General features: G+C 43.6%; 1 long non-coding RNA gene across 1 annotated transcript; it reads right to left on the bottom strand.

The window, feature by feature from the left end:
* Nucleotides 1-1,142: 1,142 nt before the first annotated feature.
* LOC134485232 (uncharacterized) lies at nucleotides 1,143-18,684 on the bottom strand. The gene is made up of 3 exons (XR_010063254.1): nucleotides 17,103-18,684; nucleotides 5,314-5,366; nucleotides 1,143-4,020 (listed from the first exon to the last, which is right to left on the bottom strand). It is a non-coding gene; the product is annotated as an uncharacterized LOC134485232 (long non-coding RNA).
* Between the last annotated feature and the right edge of the window lie 6,545 nt (nucleotides 18,685-25,229).

Genomic DNA, 25,229 nt, shown 5'->3' on the forward strand with positions numbered 1-25,229 from the left:
CCCAAGGAGTGTCTGCCCAAACTGCCTCATTCTCCTCCAGGCTGAAGGCAGAGACTCGTTATAAACAGCTACACTTCACAGGACAGACCACAGCCCATCCCCAGAAGACAAGTAATTTTCCATGCTGGTCATGGCACCGAAGAGATGCTCTTGTAGGAAGTGCGTTGGTCCCTCCAAACTATGACAGCAGTCGGGACTTCTGACACTGACCGCTTTGCTGAGGCTGACTGGCACAGTGATCAAGCAAACTACACTTTGACCAGGGTTGCTTAATCATGCAAACCCCTCGCTTTGTGCCTTAATTCCTTCTCTACCTAAACCTAAAGCTAATGCCAGGAACCCCAAACAGACTTGTGGTCGCTGAACTCCCTGATCTGTTCTTCCCTGGCTCCCATAATCAAGGCTGAACCTGGGGCCTCATACGGGGCTGCACGCGTGCTAGACAAGGCCTCATCGCTCCTCTCATTAATTGGCATGTTGTGGTGATTGGCCAAGCCTTGCCTGTGGGCACTGCCACGGTTAGGACTTTCACTATACGTGCTGGATGCAGATAAATTCAGACTGGAGTGGTTCCGCCACAAACTAACGCAATATCCCCCATGCCGGAAGGGGAACCTCCAAAAAAATCAGCCCTCCTGACAGCCTGATTTTGGATTTCCGGTGTCTAGGCTGTGGTTGTGGTCATTTGCTAATAGCAGCCAAAGGGAAGCTAAAAATGTCCGCTAAAATTAGTTTTTCGCTTGTTAGGCAAACGGGTTGCTAGGCTATCAAATCCCACGAACACGAAATACTAACCCAGTGTCCAGCACAGTAGACACAGAGCACAGAGCACACACCTACAGCTGTCGTTGTTGCCTTCATTGTTATGGACTGCGGAAGGAGAAATGTTGGCTAAGTATAGGGTCAGACTAGTTCTCAGCGGCATCGTCTTTGTCTGGGGGGAGAAAATGCCGTGTATAATTTGTTCCAAAGGAGTGACTTTCATAAAGAAGCCAGCTCCGTGGCCTGTTCTGTCGGTGTTCTGCAGATTCCCTTGCCAATAATTAGATAAGCCATGCTTCCGATGTTCGCTTCTAGTGTGTCTAAAGACAGCTACACTGTACTTGTGTACGTAAAATAAATAAATATTAGATACACCGTGATACTGCTTCCCATGTATTTAACTGTACATTTACTACAATCGATATGTTCAAAATAGAAAGTAAACATTTCCAGGTGTTTCGAAGGTCCCTAATCTAATTTTGAACCGCTGAACTCTCGAAAAACCACGGAGATTTTAAGCATGCTGCAAGTGGTTTGAGCCACGAGCACCACTTACTCACTCGAAAGCTAGATATTCACCAGGGCAGTTAGGGAAACGGTAAGAGTCACTCCTCAGATCCGGACTGAGGTGTGGTACGTTGGGAGAATAATCAATTATACCTGGTTTTGGAAAATTTAAAAGTGGAGAAGATGAAGTTTCTACCTTGGAGGGACACACAGGGCTATGGAGGAGATAGAAGCAAATAGATTTAAACTTAGATAATAATGGCGAAATATAACATCGCAAAGATCATGTTCCAGAAACTGTATGACACTGTGTTAACTCGTTTAATCTTCACAGTGGGATTTTAGCAAGGTGAACTTGCCCAAGATAAAACAGTATAAGGACAAGGGCATAAAAAGTAGAAAAGCACCCGAGTAGTCTACAGAGTGAGTTCTCAGGAGAAAAGAAAACAAAGTTGAAAAGCCATATGGGGAGCTACACACCTGTAACCCCAGCACCACGGTGGATGGGGTAGACAGATCGCATTTGAGGACATCTTAGACTATATGGTGACTTCAAGGCCAGAATTGCTACCTAGAGCTCCGATCAATTTTTAAGATTGACTTACTTTTATTGTATGGGTATGGGTGTTTTCCTGGCATGTGCCTCCGAGCACTATGTGCCTGCAGTACCCATAGCTGCCAGAAGAGGTCAGAAGATTCCCCTGGATCTGGAGTTACAGAGCGTGGACGGTCAGGTGGGTGCTGGGAATGGAACCCAGGTTCTCTGAAAGAGTAGCCAATGTTCTTAATTGCGGGGCCATCTTTCCAGTTATCTGATGAGTTTTTTTTAAAGATTCCTTTTATAAAGTTTCTTTAACAAAGAAACGTTTTGGTCTGCTCTCTCCCTTCAAGCCTGTTGCCATCTTGGAAAGTTCAGCAGATGACACCTCTATTCGACAAGTTACACAAACCAGAAACCTGGAAATAAACACTTACGGCCCCCACTTCCTGCCTCGCAGATCTAACTCAGCACCGGTGTTTGCCAATTCTGCCTCCAAAACATATCTCAAACTCACAATATTCTTTCCTCTGAGGTTTTGGCCCCATCCGAAGTAGCTTTATTTCCTCTTCTCAACATTGGTGATAAATAGCTCTTACCTTGATCTCACCTTGACTCCTCATTCCTCCCAATCCATCCCACAGGAGCCAGAGAGAATTAGTCTTCCAAAGTATATCTGGTCACCACTGTCCAGCAGTGTCCCATTGAAACTGACGTAAAGCCAGCCGTGGAAGTACACGGCTGTATTCCCAGCACTCAGGAAGCTCGAAACAGAAGTGCTACAAACTCAAGACCAGCCTGGGCTATAAAACCAATAATAATAATAATAATAATAATAATAATAATAATAATAATAATAAAGCAAAAGTAAAATTAGAATTAAAAACCCAGGCTCTTTATCACTATCGTACAAGACCTAGCTTCTCAACCGATTCAACCTCCCTCCCATCTCTCATTGACTTCCCAATTCCCTCCAGCAACTAGCTAGCCTTTAAAATCTTCAAAAATATCAAACCCCTCCCATTTCGAGGAGTTTGTATGTTTTTCTCTCTAGCAAGTCACTACTGTCTACACTTTTCCCTGCGGCAAACACAGTTGGAAATTGTAAAATGGCCGTGTACTGGTTTTATGGACGCACTTTGCTCCTGAAGACATAAGTAATTTAATTCCTTCTCCCACCAAGGTACAGAGACATGTCTCAAAGCTTCCCACACAAGAACATCCAGAAATTGATTGATTAGGCAATGGGTTTAAATAACCAAGGGAAAGAAACCAAGTGAGGCTTTCGTGAGCACTGTTCAAACAGACGGAGATCAGAGTCTATCTGGTGGGAAGGACCCAACAGATGCTGGCAGAACTCAGTCACCAGCGGTGTGGCAAGCACCACTGTTTCGCAATCAGATACTCTTGTCTTTCTTGCTGCCATGTTCTACCACAGATGCAAAGAAGCCAAGTAGTCGTACCCCATCTCTCCTGGAGGTACGAGTACTTAAAAGTGTAGTTGGCGCTCAAGAAGAAAACGTGGAAAGTGTTACCTGACAAAGCCGGTGTTGTAACGTGCAACATCCTTCTGTCTTTCAGGCCGCACTGTGCATGTGGTGGCTGGATCAGTAGTAGCCATCTTGTTGCCATGAGTCCAGAAGACCTATAGATAATGGTCTAACCTGCACTGCTGGCTTGATCTTTCTGTTACATAGGAAAACTCAACCCTCCCTGAGCAAGCCACTATTGTCAGAGCAGAAATATTTCTCCTTCTACATTAACATTGTGTGTCTGCAGTAGGCGTACTAAAATACTGTCCAAAGCCGGAAGCCTGGCCCTAGTATGAAGGGGGAGGGGCTGCTGGAGATGGGAGTTGGGGATTATTTTCGTTCCCCGACCTGCAGCCCCCATCTGCACAGGTTCTAGTCCCTGCCTTCCGACCTTTACTGTCTGCTCAGTTTTTGTGATTTCACCTCTTGGATACTTCTCGAACCTTCTTACTTCCCTGTATTTTGCTTCTTCAAGCTACTAGGACTCAGGAGAGACGTTTTATACGTAGATGAAATTCTGGTGGTGAAAATAAGGGGATAGAAAGAAAATTGTGAAGCTAGAGCCTCGTCTCAGCCTGGGAAGGCGCCTGCCACCAAGCCTGAAGACCTGAGTGGATCTCTGAAGTCCCCAGATGAGAGATGAGTTATCCTTTGAATTATCCTCTGACCTCCACATCTGTACTGTAGCACATACATGGTCACAGAGAGGGGGAGAGAGGGAGGAGGAGGGAGAGGGGAAGGTGAGGGGGAGGGAGAGAGAACAAATGTAATTTAAAGAACTTTGTGGCCATTGATATATATATATAATCAAGACTGCATTTCAAAGTTTAAAAGCACAAAACCACTTGATTTTTCTCTCCCAAACAGTTTGTTCCTGGTGTTAGTTTTAATTAATGGCATTTCCATTCTCCTGTTTATGTCATTCAAAAACAATTATTCTTGACTCCTTTTCTTTTTTTTTTTTTTTTTTTTTTTTTTCCGGAGCTGGGGACCGAACCCAGGGCCTTGCGCTTCCTAGGTAAGCGCTCTACCACTGAGCTAAATCCCCAGCCCCTTGACTCCTTTTCTTTTTCTCCCGCATGCCACATTTGGTCCATTAGCAAACGCTACTTGCTCCAACCTCTTTATATTCCAAACCCTGTTATGTCCCTTGTAGCTTGGTCCCAGCCAGCGTTCTGTGTGCCTGAGCCATCGCAATAATTACCCGTTTGCCTCATCTTTTCCTTCCTAGATCTAATTTTCAAGGAACAGCTGGGAAGTTCGCATATGACTTTTTCTCAAATATTCCAATGTTGTTTGGTTTGGCTTGGTTTTGAGACTGGATCTTCCTATACAACCTGGAACTTTCTATGTAGCCCAGGCTAGCTTCAAACCCACAACCTTGCTGCCTCGGTGTCCTGGGTTTGCAGGTGTCACCACATCTGGCTCCCAGTTCTTCGTTAGGGGTTCGGGAGCTAGTTTGTTGTGCTTTTTATTTTTGGTTGTGAGCCTAGCCTTTAACGGCTGAGCCATCTCTCCAGCCCTGTTGTGCTTTTTAAAGATTTTTATTTAATTTGTGTGTGTGGTTTTTTTTTGCCTGTGTGTATGTATGTGTATCAGATGCATGGCTGGTGACCAAGGGGCTCAGAAGAGGTCATTGGATCCTCTGGAGTTGGAGTCAGAGGTAGTTGTAAGCTGCTGTGTGGATGCTGGGAACATAACCCTGGTCCTCTGTAAGAGGAGAGAGTGCTCTTAGCTACAGTCAGCTCTCCAGCTTCACCAGTGGTTTTTATTACAATTAAATCCAAAGCCTTTAACAACTTACGGAGCTGTGCATGCTCTGGCCTCATCCACATGGGTGTCTACCTCCTGTCTTTTACCCACCCTCCATTATTGCTGGCCTTTTGGTCGCCACTCAGGCATGTCAGACACATCAACACCAGGGCCTCCCTCTTCCTGGGTTGCCTCTCCCTCAGACACATTTCCCTTACTTACTTGTATCTCTGTGAGAATACCACACTGCTGGAGAATACTGCTCCGGATACTTCCTGTAAGATTGAACCACACTATCATCACTGCCTCTCACCAGCCCTTCACGGCACACTCCATAATTAGACCTTACATTAACGATGCACTTGCTAAGTTATCATTCTGACACAGGTGCCAAGAAAGCACAAGATTTTATTTACCTCTACTTCCTTTTTTAAATGCCTGATGTGAAGTGTGGGTTTAATAATCGTATTTGTTGAATTAATGAGCTTCATGGAGAGCTATCCTGAATTAAAATTATACTCTCCTGCCATCCATTCTTCATGGCTTCCCCTACCTTTTCTAAGTTAATAGTGGTGGTAAACTTCAGCCCCTGCCTACCCAGGAGCCTCTTATCTTCTATTTATAATAATAAAATCCTGAAGGATTGAAGGTCTTGACAGGGATGGGAACCCCACAAGAAGACCAACAGTCAATTAACCTGGACCCTCGGGGTTCTCAGAGACTGAGCCACCAGCCAAAAGGCATGCACAGGCTAGACAGAAGCCTCCAGAATACATATGGCAGATGTGTAGTTCTCCCTCATGTGGGTCCAGAGGCTCTCCCTAAAGCTTCAGAGAGCTGTGGTATCCATTCCCTAACAGGGCTGCCTTGTCTGAACTCAGGATTAGAATGTGCCTAATCCTGCAGAGACTTGATGAGCCAGGGTGGGGAGATATCCAGGGGAGTCCCACCCTCCCAGAGGAGAAGGGGAGGAGGACCAGGAGAGGGGCCAGCTTTTAGGATGCTAAATAATAATAGTAGTAGTAGCAGCAGTAGCAGCAGCAGCAGCAGCAGTAGTAATAATGATCCCATTACTCATGTGAGACTAGAACCACTGATTCACACAGTCCCAGGGATGAGTCTAACCCAGTCATGACAGTACTGATCTATTTTACCATGCATCATCATGCAGTAGGTACACAATTTCATTCTGTAGATGAGAAATAAGAAAGCGCATGATTTAAGATGGGGCAGCTTAATAAGAACGATCCATTCTTAAATAAAAAGACAGAGTCCTGGAAGAGAATGAGAGCTTCATAGTAATCCTGTCCCCCCTCTTGGATTACCGATGGGAAGAACTGGGTTTGCTTTTCTCTCTGCAGCCCTAATGGTTGGCTCCCTGTCTCAGTGACAAAACTTGGAAGCCGGAAGAGTTCTTCCTGTTCAGCATTGGTAAACTAGGTCTATTACTCCCTCCCTACCAAGAACTCTGGGCCAGAGAGGCCAAGAGCAGCCTGCAGCTTGCTGAAGGAAAGTGGTAGGAACTGTGGCTTCCTGGTATATGACGTAAGGGAAGACATGTTTTTCTCCTAACATGGACAGTGACTGCTGACTGTTTCCCTTTTTTCTTTCTTTTCTTTTCTTTCTTTCTTCCTTTTTTTTTTTTGGTTTTTGGTTTTTTTGGTTTTTGTTGTTGTTGTTGTTTTGTAGTCATTAGCTGATTTTTCTTGGCAAAGAATGTGTAACATACCCTTTCTCAGAATGGGTTTGTAGCCTCAGAAAAGCATTAACCAAAATGAAAGGCAAAGGTCCTCATTGTTCCTCACTTTACATCCACACACACACCAAGGCACCTCACTGAAACAAAAATAAAAGGCCACATTCAAACTGCCTTCTGTCCCTGCCCAGTATCTCTCTCTCTCTCTCTCTCTCTCTCTCTCTCTCTCTCTCTCTCTCTCTCTCTCTCTCTGTCTCTCTCTCTCCCTCCTGTTCTCTTTCCCTCCTACTGAATTGAAAGAATGTTTTTATCACCCACAACCATTGGTTTTCTCATATGCATTTTCTTGCCTTCTGCCTAAGTAAGAGTTTTAAAAATGAATCTAAATTGAGGGTGATTTAAAATTGAATTTTAAGTTAACTATATAAAAATAACATGAGCAAAATGTGATTTGCTGGGTAACTTATTTCTTACAAACCCGGATGCACGTGTGCTTAGTGGTCAGTGTAAAATGATTTTAAGGAGAAATTCAGTTTCTTCCATAAGGAGGCTTCCTTAGCGGTTATTGCATTCTGTCACTATTACACTTTAATAAGCAATGAAGATGATCACTGCTGTAAGCTCCCCTACCACAGTCAATGGCAGGAGTTTCCTAGGAATGCAGGGTTCCCGCTTCAATCCATCCCAGTGTCAGCTCTCCGCAGCCATTCCACGTGATAAGCAACCAGCTGACGAGACAGATCCACGTTTGATCGAAGTGATAGGCACCGCCCGGACCACTAGGTTTTCTACTTTTAACACAGTTAAAGAGTAACCGATAAGATTTTCGTCCAAGGCTGTGGAAAACCTCCACATGGCTGGAAGAATTATAAAAGGAAATGCTTTAGTTGCTGGTTACCTCCTTTCAGATTCTGCGTTTGACATTTTTTTTCCTTAATTGCTGCAGGGGACCCAGTGAAATTCTGAGTTCCCGACACTTGCACAAAAGGCTGGAGTATTTAAGTTTTGGACGTCGGATATGAGGACTAGATCAAGCAGGGTCAAGCACACCCCAAGACTTTTTTTCTAACCTTTCTCTAGTCTGCATGCAATATTTCATTCGATGTCTAAAATCTACTGGATTTCTTTCACATTCATTTACAAGGTGTTGGATTTAAACGTGTTCTTCAGACACACCAGAAGAGGGCATCAGATCTCATTACAGATCGTTGTGAATCACTATGTGGCTGCTGGGAATTGAACTCAGGACCTCTGAAAGAACAGTCAGTGCTCTTAACCACTGAGCCATCTCCCCAGCCCAAAATATATTGTTTTAAAGACAGTAAAAATGTCTCACAGACCTTCCTATTCTGTTTTGCTTTGTTTTGTTTTTAGAGACATGGTATCATATAGCCCAGGCTAGCCTTAAACTCAATATATAATGAAGATTATCTTCAACTCTTGATCTTCCTGCCTTCATCTCCCAAGTGCTGTCTGTTATTGTTGTTCTTGTTGTCTGTCTATCTGTCTGTCTGTCTGTTTCTCTGGGATTGGCTTTTTTTTTCTTCTTGTGGCTTGGAAAGACTATAAAGTCAGCCATAAGGCCTTCACAGCTCCTGAACAAGGCAAAATCAAAAGTGAGATTTTTGTAAGTCAGGTAGGTATTGCCAAACTTGTTTGAAACACTTTTACCTAAAGAGATTAGATATAACTGCCAAGTGAACCATGATGAAAGAGGTCAGAAGCCCGCTTGTGTGCGAGCCTTGGGGGGTGGGGGGGCGTGGAGGGGGTGGGGAGGGGGCAGAGTTCCAGGTCCATGGGGCTGGGTCAATCATCACTTCAACCTGTGCCAGGCCTCATTCATATCGTATTTATTCACCCTTTAAATACCATTCCCCACTTCTTCCTCTGCCCTCCCCCAGCCACCCTCCCACAGGAATACTTGCTTGTACATGTTCTTGTAAAATGTATTATTTTTGCATAAAGATAATTTTTTCATCCCACACTATGCTTGTACGTTCATTTATAGCCCATGTATATAAATCTACTTAGCTGCTTCTAACTCTTGTCTTGTTTCCATGGAAACCAACCTCCACATTTTACCTAGCCTCTTTCCAAGAGAAGGACACCCAAGACACCATCCAGACAGGGACCACCATCGATAATGCAAAAAATTCTTGTGTGACTTTCTTCCACACAAACAACCGATTTTAAGAGAAAACCTGTCAGTACACGGCTCCTTCCTCTGAGACTGTGGTTCTGCCTGCTATGAACAGACCCAGAGATTCTAGATATGGAATCAGAAGAATTAGAAGAACAATCTTAGAGATCACAATCTATACATTTTGTTTTTTCTTCAAAATCTAAATTAATGCAATAGGAATTAGACATAACTAGACAACAGGAACGTTTGTCGTTTTGACCCATGTTGTATTAGAAAAATTAGAAAAAGTAATGCTTTGTTCTGTTTTTTGAAGCAGAGTCTCTTTATGTAGACAGTCCTGACAGTCCTGATACTATGTAGACCAGGCTGGCCTTGAACTCACAGAGATCCTCCTGCTATGCCTCCCAAGTGCTGGGATTAAAGGCATGGGCCACCTTTAATTAATCTGCTAGAACAGATCATTTTTTAAGATAGGTCTTGGGGTTCAGGGAGAGGTTTGTAACCTGAAAGGTTTCCTTTCTGTTTAAATCTAGGGACAGGAGAGATGGCTCAGCAGTTAAGAGAACACATTGCTCTTGCAAAGAGCCCTGAGTTCTGTTCCCAAAACCCACACTGAGTGGTTCAATTCCTGGGCCCCACATGGTCAAAACAGAGAACTGAGAACAGGAACCCCTTGGGGGGAATTAGAGGAAGGATTAAAAGAGTTGAAGGAGCTTGCAACCCCATAAAAACAACAATGCCAACCAACCAGAGCTCCCAGGGACTAAACCACTACGGAAAGACCATACATGGACTGATCCAGGGCTCAAACTGCATACGTAGCAGAGAAGAGCCTTGTTGGGGCACCAGTGGAAGGGGGAGCCCTTGATCCTGCCAAAGCTGGACCCCCAGTGCAGGGGAATATGGGGGGGGCAGTAAGGGGGAATACCCATATGGGGGGTGGGGGAGGGGATGGTGGCTTATAGTCAGGAAATCGGGAAGGAGAATAACATTTGAAATGTAAATAAAGAAATAAATCTAATAAAAAATGTATTAGAGAGAGAGAGAGAGAGAGAGAGAGAGAGAGAGAAACTGGCTTGAAAATTTGCCCTCTGGCCTCTGCATGCACCCCATGGCACATGATTCCTATCCCGACAAATACATTCTATATTATTTTAAAGGTGGAAGTGATTGAGAAAGACAATCAATGTCAACCTCTGACTTCCACATGCACACATACACACATACATACACACACATATACATATGTACAAACAGGTACATATGTACAAACAGGTACACATGCACATGTACACGTGTACAAACAGAAACATACACACATTCAGATACATATATACACACATACACACACATATACACAAACAGGCACACATACACACATATATACACATACAGACATATACACACACATACACAAACAGATGCACACACATATACATGCACAAACAGGTACACACATACACACGCAGGTACACACACACGGGGGTGGGGGTGGAGGTGTTGGAGTGTTAGAGTTACATTTATCCTTTAGGGTAAATGTCCTAGTTATAACTAAAGAATATGAGTTTGTATCTTAAGCCAATATTAAGTTCCAAGAACCATGAGGCTATTACATCTGTATAAACAGGGCACAATTTAAAACTAATGCACAAACAATAATACAAAGCAGCATTAAAAATAAATGCAGTTTGTGGATCCTGTGAATGTGTAATGTATTCACAGGAATGGCAAATACATATAAAATTTTGGAGAAAGGGCAGACCCTCTGAAAGTCATAAACACACGGTACAAACACTATGAACAACTGGCAGATCCTCATAACATTGACCACGTGTACTCTATGGTCCGGGAAGCTTATTTCTGGCATCTACGGAGAGAGACGAAAATACACATCCAAAGACTTGAACCCAAAATAATGGTCAAAGCAATTTTATACATAACAGACAAAAATGTTGAAAACAACCACATTTCCATCGAGAGAACAAAAAACAAGAAAGAAAAACAAAAACAAAAACAAAGCTGTGGTTCTGTGTGATGCAATACTACTCAGGAAGAAAAAAGTAAAACACAGATGTTCACACTAACGCACAGACAAACTCAGCAAGACACAGAAAGCACACGCGGTACAGAATATGAGAAGTGGCTAGACCAGCCCGTGCTGACTCTCACTTTCCACAAAGATTGACTGAGGAGCGTGCTCTGTCCCCAGCCTGGGTTCTGGGGCTTGAACTCTGGTCGGCAGCAAGCACCTATGCCCGCTATGCAATCTTGACATTTTTGCGTACATGTATGTGCCTGTCTTGTGTGTATGTGCACCCCATGGATGCAGGGACCGTGAAGGCCAGAAGAGGATGTCAGATTCCCTGGAACTAAGTACAGTTAGTTGTAAACTGCCCAGGGTCAGTGCTGGGAGTGGAACTTGGGTCCCCCGCAAGAACAGCAGTGCTCTTAACCACTGAGCCATTTCTCCAGGCTCCAAGATTCATGTATTTTACTGTATGTAAATTGTGTGTGTGTGTGTGTGTGTGTGTGTGTGTGTGTGTGTGGTGTGCATACGTGCTGCTAGGCATTGCACCAAGGCCTTGTACAAACCGGACAAGTGCTGTACCGCTGAACCAGGTCCACAGAGCCATTTTAAGGTTTATAATGTGCACATCAATAAAAACAGAAAAGAAGAAATGTAAGCATTCCAGTTATATATAGCTACACCTGTACATACATGCAACTACACATATCCATTCTTAGAAGTGCTTTTTAACTATTGGTGTGAATTTTGAGAATCATTCTCAATTTTCCGTTTAAAGGAAAAGTAACACTTGGGCTTCCAAGTTATCACCTGGGTTGACTAATCTGTTTCCAGAAAAAAAATAAAATAAACAGAGACAAAAACAAAAATTGACCAAAAGCCCTACAGTTAGTATCACAGAGTCTCAATTACAGTGTTTTCTTTCTGTCTTCAACAGTGGATGTCATTTACTTTCTACTGTTTTGAATTGGGGTTTTTGTTTTGTTTTTGTTTTGAGAGTGTTCAGAGTTTTCCAGTGCAGCTGGGACTGACCTCAAATCTCCCTGATTTAGCCTCTCTAGTACTGGAGATAGAAGAAAGAATCATCGTGACACACTCTCATTCTCTCTCTCTCTCTCTCTCTCTCTCTCTCTCTCTCTCTCTCTCTCTCTCTCTCGTTTGTTTTTAAAGGTAAAGGAAAAGGGTAAGATTCTGCCTAAGAAGTCTCTTTGTTAAACAATTATCTCTAGGTGAGCAGATCACACACACTGGTCCTCTAGGCCGTTCTGTTAGTATGGCCTTTCCCTTGTGGGCAGCAGCTGCAGCTCTCAGAATTAGCTCTGCCTGAGCGGCCCTTGCTCACAGACCCAGCAGATGGGAATGAGGACTGCCTGGACCATGAGGAACAAGTCAGGAAGCAGTACTCCTCCATGGGCTCTGCATCAGCTCCTGCACACACTCACACACACAAACACACACACACACATAAACACAAACAGACACACACTCACACACACACAAACACACACACTCACACACAACATACACACACACTCACACACAAACATACACACACACTCACACACAACATACACACACTCACACACAAACATACACACACACAAACACACACACACAAACACACACACACACAAACACATACACACACAAACAGACACACACACACTCACACACACAAACACACACACACAAACACACACACTCACACACAACATACACACACTCACACACAAACACACATACACACACACACACACCAAGAGCTCTGAGAGGCAGAAACTTAACTGTGAGCCTTCCATTAAAATGTCGATGGGGTGGCTTACAAAAGATACGTGGCCTGCCAAAGGTGGTCAACTGCAGTCAGATGGGGCCCAAGGCATGGAGGGCACTCATGAGCAGAAGCCAGACACTCAATTCCTCACAGGCTATTAAGGAGCTCAGACTTGCCAAAGTCTATAGCAATGACTCTCAGGCTCATATCTCAGGAATCCAGATGGAGCTCAGAGGAAAAACTATTAAGAGGGCTTTTTTCACACACACTGAACAAATGTAGCCAGCAACCAATGTATCATTGCAGTGTGAGAAATGGGGAAAAGAAAACTGTGACAATAATCAAGATGCACCCAATCCATACACTAAGCTTAGGATAAGAAGACATTTTCAAAGAGCTCGAAGCAAGCTGGGCATGGTAAGCATGTCTGTGTAGCCGGCTACTTGAAAGGTTGAGGCAGGAGGGTCTTCAGTCCAGAAGGCCAGCCTGCAGAGCATGGCAGAAGCCATGTCCAAAGACGAGACAATGTGAGGCTATGTCATTTGATCACACACTTTTTAATATGAAGAAAAAGAAAGTTACTCTAGAGTCCGATGATGCTGGGAAAGGCCATCTGAAAAACTTCAAGTGACTGCCTTAGTTGCTGCTCTATATCTAACACTGACTAGCTGAAATGTCTTGTTTTAAAGTGTTTATTGTATCTTATTTTATATATTAATGTATTTTAAGTATTTTAAGGTATTTATTGGAATGACTTGAAGTGTTGATTTTATAAGAGAAAAAAATTGCTGTAGAAGTTAAGTCCTGGTTCTTCCTCCCAGCTCCATGCTCCTAGAAATAAGACTCAGACTCAACAAATACACCCAGGCTCTTCTCTGGCTAGATCATAACTTAAGATACCCAATTATTTTAATCTGCATTGCCACGTGGCTGGTTACCTGTGCTCATTACCATGCACTCGTCTCTGCATCTTCCTGGGAGAATCTCCCATGCCTGGCTCTATCCCAGGATTCTTTATACCTCCTGGAGGTCCTACCTTCTATTCTACCCTGTCCCATAGGCCATAGTTTGTTTGTTTTCTTTTAATTGAGAAGTGATGCAATTGATTACAAAACTTTTCAAGAGACAAATGCTTCATTCTGTCAAGAAAGAAATCCACGGTACATGAGGCATATTTTAAAACTATGACCAGGGCCACTGAGATGTCCTGAGTTCAAGCTCAGAGACCCTTGCAAAGGCAGAAACCCTCTACGAAGTTCTCGTCCGGCTCCACAAATGGGCCTGAGGATATTTTGCATATGCCAAAATGAACACATTGTACGTGATCATAATAAGAATGCTAATAAACTAAAAACGCAATCAAACTCTGTAGCATAGCATCAAACTTCTCTCTTGGAGCTACACAGACAGATGTTTAAAGCGTCAGCATCTGCCCTGACAGAGCCAGATGTTCTGCTGGGGGGATCTCTCCCAGATTCCTGGATTTGCATTCAATTCAAAAGCCCCAAACTATCAAAGTTTGTCAAAACCTGTGCCCCTCTTTAGTATGAGGAAGAAAACCCAGGATTTTGTGCATTCAAGGTGTGGGCTCTACCACTGAAAACCGCAGCCCCTCCCCCATTTCTGATGACTCATAATTGTGAATTAGTTCTAATTTAGAAGGAAATTTTAAAAAACTGCATATAAAATCTAACGTAGCTCAAGCACCCGTAACCGAACCTACTGCCACACTATTTATAATTTCAGTAGCCTTTGTTATTAAATTGTTACTAAAGTGTTAAGTCTAAATTGAAGAATTCATCCATTCTAAAAATCCAGTGATCGGCGAATAGACCGCAGCAGTTAAACGTTAATGGTGGCTGGGAATGTACCTTGCAGTCAGAGCATCTGCCTAAAACAGCACTTCTCAACCTGTGGGTCTCCACCCCTCGGGGGTCAGAATCGCGCCCTCTCACTGGGGTCACCTGGGACCATCGGAAAACACAGATATTTACGTTATGATTCACAGCAGTAGCAAAATTACAGTTAATGAAGTAGCAACAAAAATAACGTTATGGCTGGGGATCGCCACAGCATGAGGAAGTGTATTAAAGGGTCTAAAGGGTCGTAGCATTAGGAAGGTTGAGGACCACTGGTAGAATATGCAACACCATGGGTTCAACCTCTACCACTATAGATGGTGAGAACAAACTGCTCGTAAAGACGCACCGACACACACCCATCTACCTCAAGGCAAACTCAGTCCAGTGCTTGTGAGTTTCCTATTCTCTAATCTAAAGGCTGGCTCTATTTCCAGAACCAGGGAATAAAGGCCAATGCTCACCCGACTCGGCCCCGCCCAGCCCAGCCCCGCCCCGTCGCGCCCCGCTCCACCCCACCCCACCGTACCCGCTCCTCTCACCACTTTCAGATCCACTTAAGTAGTATCTGAATGTGGATTTTGTCTTGTTTTGGTTTCGGGGTTTTGTTTACTGCTTTGGGGGCTGAGGTTTATTATTTAGTACTAGAGACTGAACCAAAGGCCTCGTACATGCTAAGCAACCACTCTTCTGCTAAGCTACATCCCCAAGCCCTTCTTTTTTATTGTTTTGTTTTGTCGAGACAAGGTACATAGATCTGTCTGGCCTGGCGCTCACTATATCGGCCAGGCTGGCCCTGAACTCACAGAGACCTCCTTCCTCTGCCTCCCGAGTGCTGGGTAAAGTTTTACACATGCCAACATAACCAGCCTAGCCATTTTCTTTAACACCCTTAAATCAACACTGCAGTTTTCGGTTGGGCTGAGCACTCGGATTCCTTTTATTTGCTGATCCTCAAATATTTGCGGAACTATTTCCACTAGGTGGCTGTCTTCCCCAAGAAGTGTCAGAGCTATGCTGGCTTCTGGTAGTTTGAAACAGTCAAACCTTACATTTTACAGAGGTAGGCATAGAAGCAGTCATTTAATAGACATTCTCATGCAAGTATCAACCTGTGCCTCTCTCTTATGCCTTCACACTGGGAGGGAAAGGCAATATGTTTAAACGTGCCTTCAAAACAGGAAAGAGGAATTTTTGTTTGCGATTGAAAATATTTTTAAATGTACTTTTTTATTAATGTGTATGTGTGTTTGTGAGTGTATATTTGTATGTGTGTATTTGTGTATGTGGTGTGTGTGTGTGTGTGTGTGTGTGTGTGTGTGTGTGCAGGTAGATAAGTGCCCACATGCATGTCTGGTACCCATGGAGGTCAGGAAAAGATATGAATCACCTTATAAAACATGTGAATTCTGGGAACCAAACCTAAGTCAACAAGTTCTCTCAAACACCAAACCATCTTTCCAGTCCCCTGATTTTTTTTAAGGCTGTGTAAAGTAGGGGCTGAAGGGGTTGGAGAATGGCTCAGCAATTAAAGGCTGCTTGCTGGTCTTGCACCCATCAGGAGGCTCCCCAACTGCCTATAACCCCAGCTCTGTGGGATCTGACACCCTCTTCTAGCCTCTGTGGGCACACGTGTGCATGCATTATACACATACATGCACACACAGAGAATAAATGAATGAATAAGTAAATAATTTAAAGTGAATCTTTAATTTTTTTAAAAAGAAGGTTGAAGAGATGACTCAGAGGTTAAGAGCACTGACTGCTCTTCCAGAGGTCCTGAGTTCAATTCCCAGCAACCACATGGTGGCTCACAACCATCTGTAATGGGATCCGATGCCCTCTTCTGGTGTGTCTGAAGACAGCTACAGTGTACTCACATACACAAAATAAATAAATAGATTTTTTTAAAAGAAGGAAATGTGAAGTGTCCATCTATCCCACTCTTTGACAGATTCCCAAAGGATGCTAAGTCCACACACCACAAGATACTTGGACACCGTGTGTACAGTGGTACTCTTCATGACATCCAGGGAGTGGACAAGGTAGGGCAACAATACATCTGCAGAGAATCTCACAGAGCTGGAAGAAAATTGAAATTATGTCATCTGAAAAAAAAAAAAGATGCAGCTGACAATGATCATGCTCAGTAAAATATGACAGACTCAGAAAAAGCATCCCATTTTCTGTCATATATGGGACCTAAGTTTATGCTTGCACGTCACAAAACTAGAAAGCGGATGAGAAGAGGGGAAGAAGAGATCTTAAGAAAGATGATGGCAAGCCAAAAGGGTGACTGACTGGAAGGCAGGCAGGCAGGCGGCTGCACGGGGAGGGAGAACAAGAAAGGCAGTAGAGGAAGAAAAAAGTGAAAACAGTGGATAATGACACGTATGTGCGAAGTCGCCGTCACCCGTGTTCTTTGTATTATTCTATGATGGCTAGTGTCAATGTGACAACATCTATTACCACCCAGAAAGGCTGGGACAGTGAGGATGTCTGTGGGAAGTGCTTACCGTTAGCTGATGTGGGAAGACCCATCTTCATTGTGGGAGGGACTTCCTGGACTTTAGGAAGAGAGAACAGGAGCTGAGTAGCAGTCAAACTGCTTGCTGATCTGGCTCCCTGTCAGAAGGCTCCCTGGTTGTCTCTTACTACAGCTCCAGGGGATCTAAAAGCCTCTTCCAGCCACGGTGGACACTGGATATGTTCTACACGCACGCCCGCACGCACAGCCACGATGGACTTCTTTTGAACCATGAGTCAGAACAAGCCCTCTCTCCCTTAAGTTGTTCTTGACAGATACTTCATCATGGCTAAGACCCTAACTTTAAAAACTTAAAAACAGGCCTATAGCCACAGCCGCCGCTGTCACTGCAGCTAGAAGAGACCCGGTCGGAGAGACCCTGGAGTCTGACGGAGATGTTTCCTGAGAGGGGCTGGTAAGTCGCTGGAGCCACAGGTGACCACCTTTGATCTCTGCTCTTTGAGGCTCAGAAGATGCACAGATTTTCCAGGGCAACTTTGTGGATTGGGACCACTTCCTCCATGATCCTGGTTCTTCCTGTTGTCCTTGGGAGAGAAAGTTGCTAATGGAGCAACAACAGCAAGTGCAGCAATGGCAGATTCTTCTAGAGCGTAACACAGGACTGTCAGGAAGAACGCTCGGGGCTCTATCTCCCTTTCCTGGAAAGATCTAGATTGTTACCGCGATATTTGTTCTGATAGAACTTTGAAATTCATTTGTGTTTGAACTGCTGATTGTTTGAACTTTTTATTCTTCTTCTTCTTCTTTTTTTAACCATGGCACATGGATCTATTTGAACGTGGTGGGAATTTTCTCCGTTTGTCACAGAGAGACCCCAGGTACATCTGTGCCCTCATTTACTTCCTGTTCTCACTCCGATGCTGGAGTACAGCCCTCTGGAGGTCATTCCACTCTGTTCTTTTAGTAAATTGCTCCTAAGGAAATTCTTACATGCCCATTGTGGGAAGGAAGTAAACACCCCTGATCGTTAAGGACTGTTTTTTAAAGAATGGAAATGCCAGGACAAGTAAATAGTGTAGGACTGATGAAAATCCATTACAGCTACAGTACAAAACGGCCACCAAGAATCCCTGTGTAGCTGGCTGTAACTTTAGCCATATGGGGACTGTGGGCAGAGCAGACACTCTTTCCTCTGCTCATTTCGGCGCTTAGACCTGCACCTGTGTAAAAAAAAAAAAAAAAAAAAAAAAAAAAAAAAAAAAAAAAAAAGTCAGCGCTCACTTTTTGTACTTAAACATCAAAAGAACTCCGACTGGAAATAACTGCAAATAGAAACTGAAGTGTGACGTTATACCCAGAAGGTCAGTGAAAGGCAGCTAGTATTTAAAAACCATCTTTGGGCAATGGTTTATGTTGTCAAATCAAAAAGCACTTGTTCTTGGAGCTCGAAGAGATGGTTCGGAAGTTAAAGATGCCCACTGATCTTCCAGGGGTCAGGCTCAGTTTCAGCAGCCCCATGATGCACAGCCACCTGCACCTCCAGTTCCAGGCTCCAGTGACCTCTTCTGACCTCTGCTGGCACCTGCACACACATGGCACACATGCATGCACACAAGTACATACAAGCACATAAAGTTTTTTAAAAAATTAAAGCATATATATCATATATATACCTATAATTTTTGATGGATATATATCATTCATGACATATATGTATATAATGGCATCATGGAGCTAGATTAAGGTAGCCACTCAAACACTTCTATAAAGTTAGAATGAAGTCACTTACAGTTTACACTTTCACTATAGATTATACTTCTATACATTTATCCACCCCAAAAGAAAAACAAAGTAGAAAAGGAAAGAAAGAAAAACACATGGGATGGATGCAGGGCACTGACTCAGCAGTTAAGTGCACTGGCTGCTCTTCCAGAGGACCTGGGTTTCATTCCCAGCACCCACCTGGTGATTCACAATAGACAATGCTCTGTGTTCCTGAGGCTCCAATGCCCTCTTCTGGCCTCCGTGGGCACTGTACACACATGGTGTGCAGACATGCATGCAAGCAAAACGCTCAGACACATAAAATGAAAATAAATACCTTTAAAAGGAAAGCAAAGGATAGTTGACCTGCCACCTGTCCCTTTTCACTGCTCATGTGCTCTTTGGCCTGCATTCCATTCTTCCTCATCATCCAATATTATCCTTTTTTGGTCTCCTTTGTAAATGTTTTACTATGCCCACATTTACAGCCACACATACATGTATGTATTCATTATAAGCTAGGATCTACATAGGAGGAAAAACATGGTTGTTTCTTTTTTTCCTAATTTTGGGTGACCTTATTTAATATCATTCTTTCTAAGAACATACATTTCCCTGCAAGTTTGGAGGATTTCATTTTTCTTTAGAGCTGAACACTATGTACTATTTTTTTCATTTTTCATTCATCTGTTGATGGACATATATGTTCCATCTCCTAAATGTACTAAAGAGAACAGTAATAAGCAGGGGGGGGCAGAAGTACTCATTAATAAAAAATGTTTTAATACTTAGAAGAGATTGGCTACTGTCACTCATAGTTGGTATTTTGTTTTTATCTTATCTCCAACAGCAAAGGTACGTAAAGATAAAAATCTATTAAATGGAACTTTCCAGGTGATACAATTGCTTCTTCCCAGTCTGATGTTTTGTTACTTAGTGTCTAATGCCTTGATCTTGGAAGAAAAAACTTAGTCATCTTGTTTAGAAAGAATTGTTTACTTGCTTTCTTGTCAGTTAAATGTAAAAATTTTATCAGTTACCTGTGTTACTAAGGATTAGGGGTCAGTGGCAGCTATTAAATATTACATTGATATGATATTGGCAGAGGATGTGACCTAAAATTAATCTGAAACAGAGTCCTGCATTTTTGGGAGCTTGATGTGGGACTGTAGCACTTTTTTTTTTTTTAAGATTTATTTATTTATTTTATGCATGTGAGTACACTGTAGCTGTCTTCAGTCACACCAGAAGAGGGCATCAGATCCCATTACAGATGGTTGTGAGCCACTAGGTGGTTACTGGAAATTGAATTCAGTACCTCTGGAAGAACAGCCAGTGCTCTTAACCACTGAGCCATCTCTCCAGTCCTGTAGCACTCTTCTTAAGATGGGAGCATTCGATAAGTGGTGCTAGGAGATTTTCTATTATTATGACGGAAAAGTAAAGAAAATTAATACTTTTTTCATATTATACTCCAAAATCAAGTCCATAATGATTAATAATGTAAGTATAAAAGGGAACATTTTAATGTCTAGAGAAAAAATTAGAGTTCTTAACAATATTTTCAAATCTTTTAAAGCATTTATTTATTTGTTTGCATGCATGTGCGCCACAGTGCAGGTGTGGAAGTCAGAGGCTAACTTGTGGGAGTTGGTTCTCTCCTTCCATTTGAGGATTAATCTCAAGCTCTCAGGCTTGCCTGGAAAAGCCTTTACCAATGGAGCGGTTTTGCCAGAACAGAGGAAATGATATCATTATGACCTTGGAGTTCCAGTCCAAAAGAATCTTATCTTTATGACCTTGGAGTAATGGAGCTGCCTTCTCAGAGGTACGAGTTCTACATGAAAATATTATAAACCTAAGTACACTAAAATGAGATATCTTCTCTTTGGGAAAGTGGGAAAAGAATAAATGAAAAATTTAGAAAATAGATTTTTCTGCAAACAGAACTGATGAAGGATTAGTATCCAAAATTGATGGAGATTTTCTACAAAGAGCAAACACTATGGTCAGGATACAAATAGGCAATCTACTGAAGAATAGCTATACAGAGGTGGTAGATATTTGAAGAGATGCCGCTGTGATCTGAATGATGACCTCACCTCGAAAACTGAAGCTCAATCTCCACTACAACGACAATGAAATGAGTCCTGTAGTTACTTTTCCCGTTGCTGTGATAAAATATATGACAAGAAGCAATTTAAGGGAATGTCCCAGAGAAACCCCTTTCCCCCCCCCAAATTACACAGCTGTTGCCGTTGGCGTTGACATGACGGTATGACCCTATTTGAAGACACCAAAGACACCATACACTTCGGTCACAGGATATGAAGAAATCAAGTTGGTACTGACCGAGAAGCTTCCTTCCTGCTTTCATCATGCTGGATGGTGCTATGCCAGATGCTGGGGGCGGGGTGAGGGGAATCAACAGTCAGATATGCCCATGGGTGCAGCAGTGGCGTGGATGTCATAGGAGCAACCCATGAACCAATAGTTGGGGAGCTCATAGGCCCCAGGGTTGAACCTACTATTGTTATTTTGTTAAGTGGACACAGTATCGGGGTTGGGGATTTAGCTCAGTGGTAGAGCGCTTGCCTAGGAAGCGCAAGGCCCTGGGTTCGGTCCCCAGCTCCGAAAAGAAGAACCAAAAAAAAAAAAAAAAGTGGACACAGTATCACACTGCCCTCTAAATTTGTATCCCTGGTCCCATAGTTTAGTGCAGCTATCTGACCTCATCAGAAAATTTTCTTTTTGTGGTGGATGGCGGTAAATTTAGAAACTTACAACTGGTCAAAGTACAGGCAAAAGAGTCTGTGGAGGATAGGGGGAAGGGGATACAGAAGAACCTTGTGAGGGGAGATGGGGAAGGGGGTGGCAACATTTGGGATGTATATAAGTAAAATAATTAATTTTAAAAGACACAACATATGCAGACAAGTAATAGTATACAGAGAGGATGTTATTTATGTATTTATGAACACACACACAGACACACACACACACACACACACACACACACAAAGAAATATAACAAAGAAATAAAGACCATGAATTTGAGGGGAAGCAAGGCAGGAGCTAATGGGAGGGTTTAGAGGGAGGAAAGGAAAGGGGGGAAATGATGTAATTATATTATAACCTAAAACTATTTTTAAAACTTAAAAAAAAAGCAAAAGAGAACATAAGGTTGGATTGGTTTGGTGGGGACCTTCAGGAGGATTTAGGATTGAAGGGTAAGTACATCAAAGTCATTGTATGCATGTATAAAATTCTCAAAAACTTAATAAAAATATAAATTTTTAAAAAGAAATAATCTAAGGAAGCCAGGGTTGTTTTTGCCTACAGTTTAAAGGGATATAGTCCACTGAGATGGCGAAGGCATGACAGCCACAACCAGAGGCAGCCGGTCACACAGCACACACAGTCAGGAAGCATAGAAAAGCCGGGAATTAGGGCCGCTAAATGACCCCAAGGCCACCCTCAGTGACTCACCTCCACCATTAGCATCAACCATTAGCAGGATACCAAATGTTTAAATTCATAAACCTTTGAGAGACATTTCACACTCAAATCATAACTCCCTGGTACCCATACCCTTATGACCATTTCATGGTGAAAGATGTAGTCAACCTCAGAAGTCCCTACCGGGGACTTTAACAGTCCTAACACTATTCAAAAGTTCTAAGACCAGTGTCTTCTGACACTCGGTGCAATTTCCTAACTTCGAGCCCCGCCCCTGTAACATTAAAAAGTAAGTCGCAAAGTTCCAATACACAATACTGTACAATAAGCATGCCTGTTCTAAAATGGAGAAACGGGACGTAACAAGGACAAGCTAGGTAAGACAAGAACAAAAGCCAGCAGAGCAAACTCCAAGGTCTGTAGCTCTACACCCAACCCAGCCTGGGTTTAATGATCACCTGAGCTCCGAAGGGCTGGGAGGCTTCTTTCCCCCAGCTCTGCCAGCCACAGCCTCTCTCAGACAAACGTCACTCTGCCTACAGCTTTCCTTAACTGATGACCAAGATGCTGGCATCTGTCCCACCCTGGCATCTCTGTTGCAATCTACTTGTCCTTTCCAGCTTTATCCAATTGGTCCTGGGGCCTCCTTTAAGGAGCCCTAATACTGGCATACGGTGCATGGCCACGATACCCTCAGGAGCCTTGGAAGAAGCCACCACTATGTCCCCAATCATCCATGCCTGAAAAACCAGTGCCACAGTTCTTTCTAGCTTGGGGTAGAGCCTAGCCCTTTGGACCACTGCTGTAGGGGTCTCTGTATGCCTTGTTGGCTGAATCTTCAATCTTTAAGGATGCTTTCTTAGGCGGTCGATTTTGAGCAGGGAACCCTTCATTCTCAGTTCAGGCTCTGTCCTTTCCAATAAATTTGAATTCTCACAAGTTAAGGGGTCACTTACAGAATGACTCATTAAGCTCTGCTCACAGACTTCTAGGTCCTTTCTTACCAAGTTCCACATTCCTCCAATTCCTTCAGCAAACCAGTTGCAAACGCCCAGGAACCACATGGTCAGGTTCATCACAGCACTGGCCCCATTTCTTGGTTCCAGACCTCTGCATTAGTTACTTTTCTTGCAAGAAAAACAAGAAAGCAAAAGAAAGAAAGAATCTATTGTGGTTTGATTCAAGGGGATTAAATCCCTCAAGGAGGGCATGTCAGTAGAAGCAGGAAGCAGCCAGTCACATTTTAGCCACAACCAGGTTGCACAGAGACCAGGAAATGGGGTCAGGCTTGGAAACCTTAAGATCCACTTCCGGTGATCTACTTTTTCTAGAAAGGCACACCTGTCCCTACCAAGGTCCATGACTTTTCCAAACAATGTCACCAGCTCCAGACCAAGTGTTCAAACACATCAGCCTGTGGGTGACACTTTGTATTCAAACCGCACAGATGACTTGAGTCTGAAGAGAGCATTCTCTTACCTTCCCAACCTTTCTCTCTTCTTTTCATTTAAAAAATTATTTGGGAATCTCACATCATGCACCCCATCATGCTCACCTCCCAGTCTTCCCACATCTGCTCCCCCACCAGAGAAAAGCGGGGAGGATAGAAGTCCATTCTGTATGGTTCATATACTCACTGGGCATAGTCAAATTCCTAGTGGTCAGCCCCGAATGCAGAGGATGAGTCTTTCTCTGTCTGCATCCCCACCGGAAACCATCAATGGAGGAAAGTCAGGAAATAGCTTGAGAGGACCAGGACCAGCTCTCCCATGCCCACGTACACTAACAGGGTTTCTGTTTGCAGCCCAGACCAGGGACGTTCACATGGGCTCCAGTGGTAACACAGGACACAGACATCAACATGGACCCTAGCCATATCAGGACCACCAACCCACTCATGGCCCTTAGTGGCTGCACAGACCATCACCCCACCATGACCTCACATGGCCACACAAGCCATTCACATCAGCATGGGCCTGGAGGCAGGAAAGCCCAAAGACATCACCAAGGCACCAGGCACCAGTACCAGTACCGACTGCATAAGCCCACATGGACCTCAAGCTTCATGGAAGCATTGGAGCACAGACACCAAGGCCTCCAGGAGCATCAAGGACTGCAGTGGCCCCTTGAGGAGATCCAATCCAAAAAGTGAACCTTTCCTTATCGTGGACCTCCATCATTGCCCAGAGCTAGGGGGATCCTGAGGATTGGTGGCAGGTTCAGGGGCTAAGTCTGAGTCTGCATAAGCTCCAGGCTGCTATACAACATCCCACCTTCTGTTCTCTCTCTCTCTCTCTTTCTCTCTCTTTCTCTCTCTCTCCCTCTCTCTCTGTCTTTCTCTCTCTCTGTCTGTCTTTCTCTCTCTCTCTTTCTGTGTCTCTCTGTCTTTCTTTTGCTATCTCTGTCTTTCTCTGTGTCTGTCTGTCTCTCTCTCTCTTTCTGCCCCTCTCTCTTTGTCTGTCTCTCTTTCCTTCTCTCTGTCTCTGTCTTTCTCTGTCTCTTTCTGTCTCTGTCTTTCTCTCTCTATCTCTCTGTACCCCCTCTCTGTCTCTCTCTCTGTCTCTGTCTCTGTCTCTCTCTCTCTCTCTCTCTCTCTCTCTCTCTCTCTCTCTCTCTGTGTGTCTCTCTCTCACCTGTCACCATCACCTCTCCAATTCTGTCTCTCCCCATAGTACACGCACCAGCCATTTTTCTATCTCTCCCACCTTCCCACCACATCTTTGTTCATAGAGGCTGAGATGGCCTTGCAACCCTTCTTTCTAATGAGCTTATTGTAGCTTGGTATTGCTCCTCTCTAGATTACATAACAAGATGACATGACAGAAATAGAGAACAGACCTCACAGGATAGACACCATGTCTCCCAGTATCCTCGTCTGAGACTTCCTACTGTCCAGAACTGTAAGCTTCAAGGAATCAATGTTTATGAAGCG

Source organism: Rattus norvegicus, chromosome 1 (genome assembly GCF_036323735.1).
Source record: "Rattus norvegicus strain BN/NHsdMcwi chromosome 1, GRCr8, whole genome shotgun sequence".
In the NCBI taxonomy this organism is placed as follows: Eukaryota; Metazoa; Chordata; class Mammalia; order Rodentia; family Muridae; genus Rattus; species Rattus norvegicus.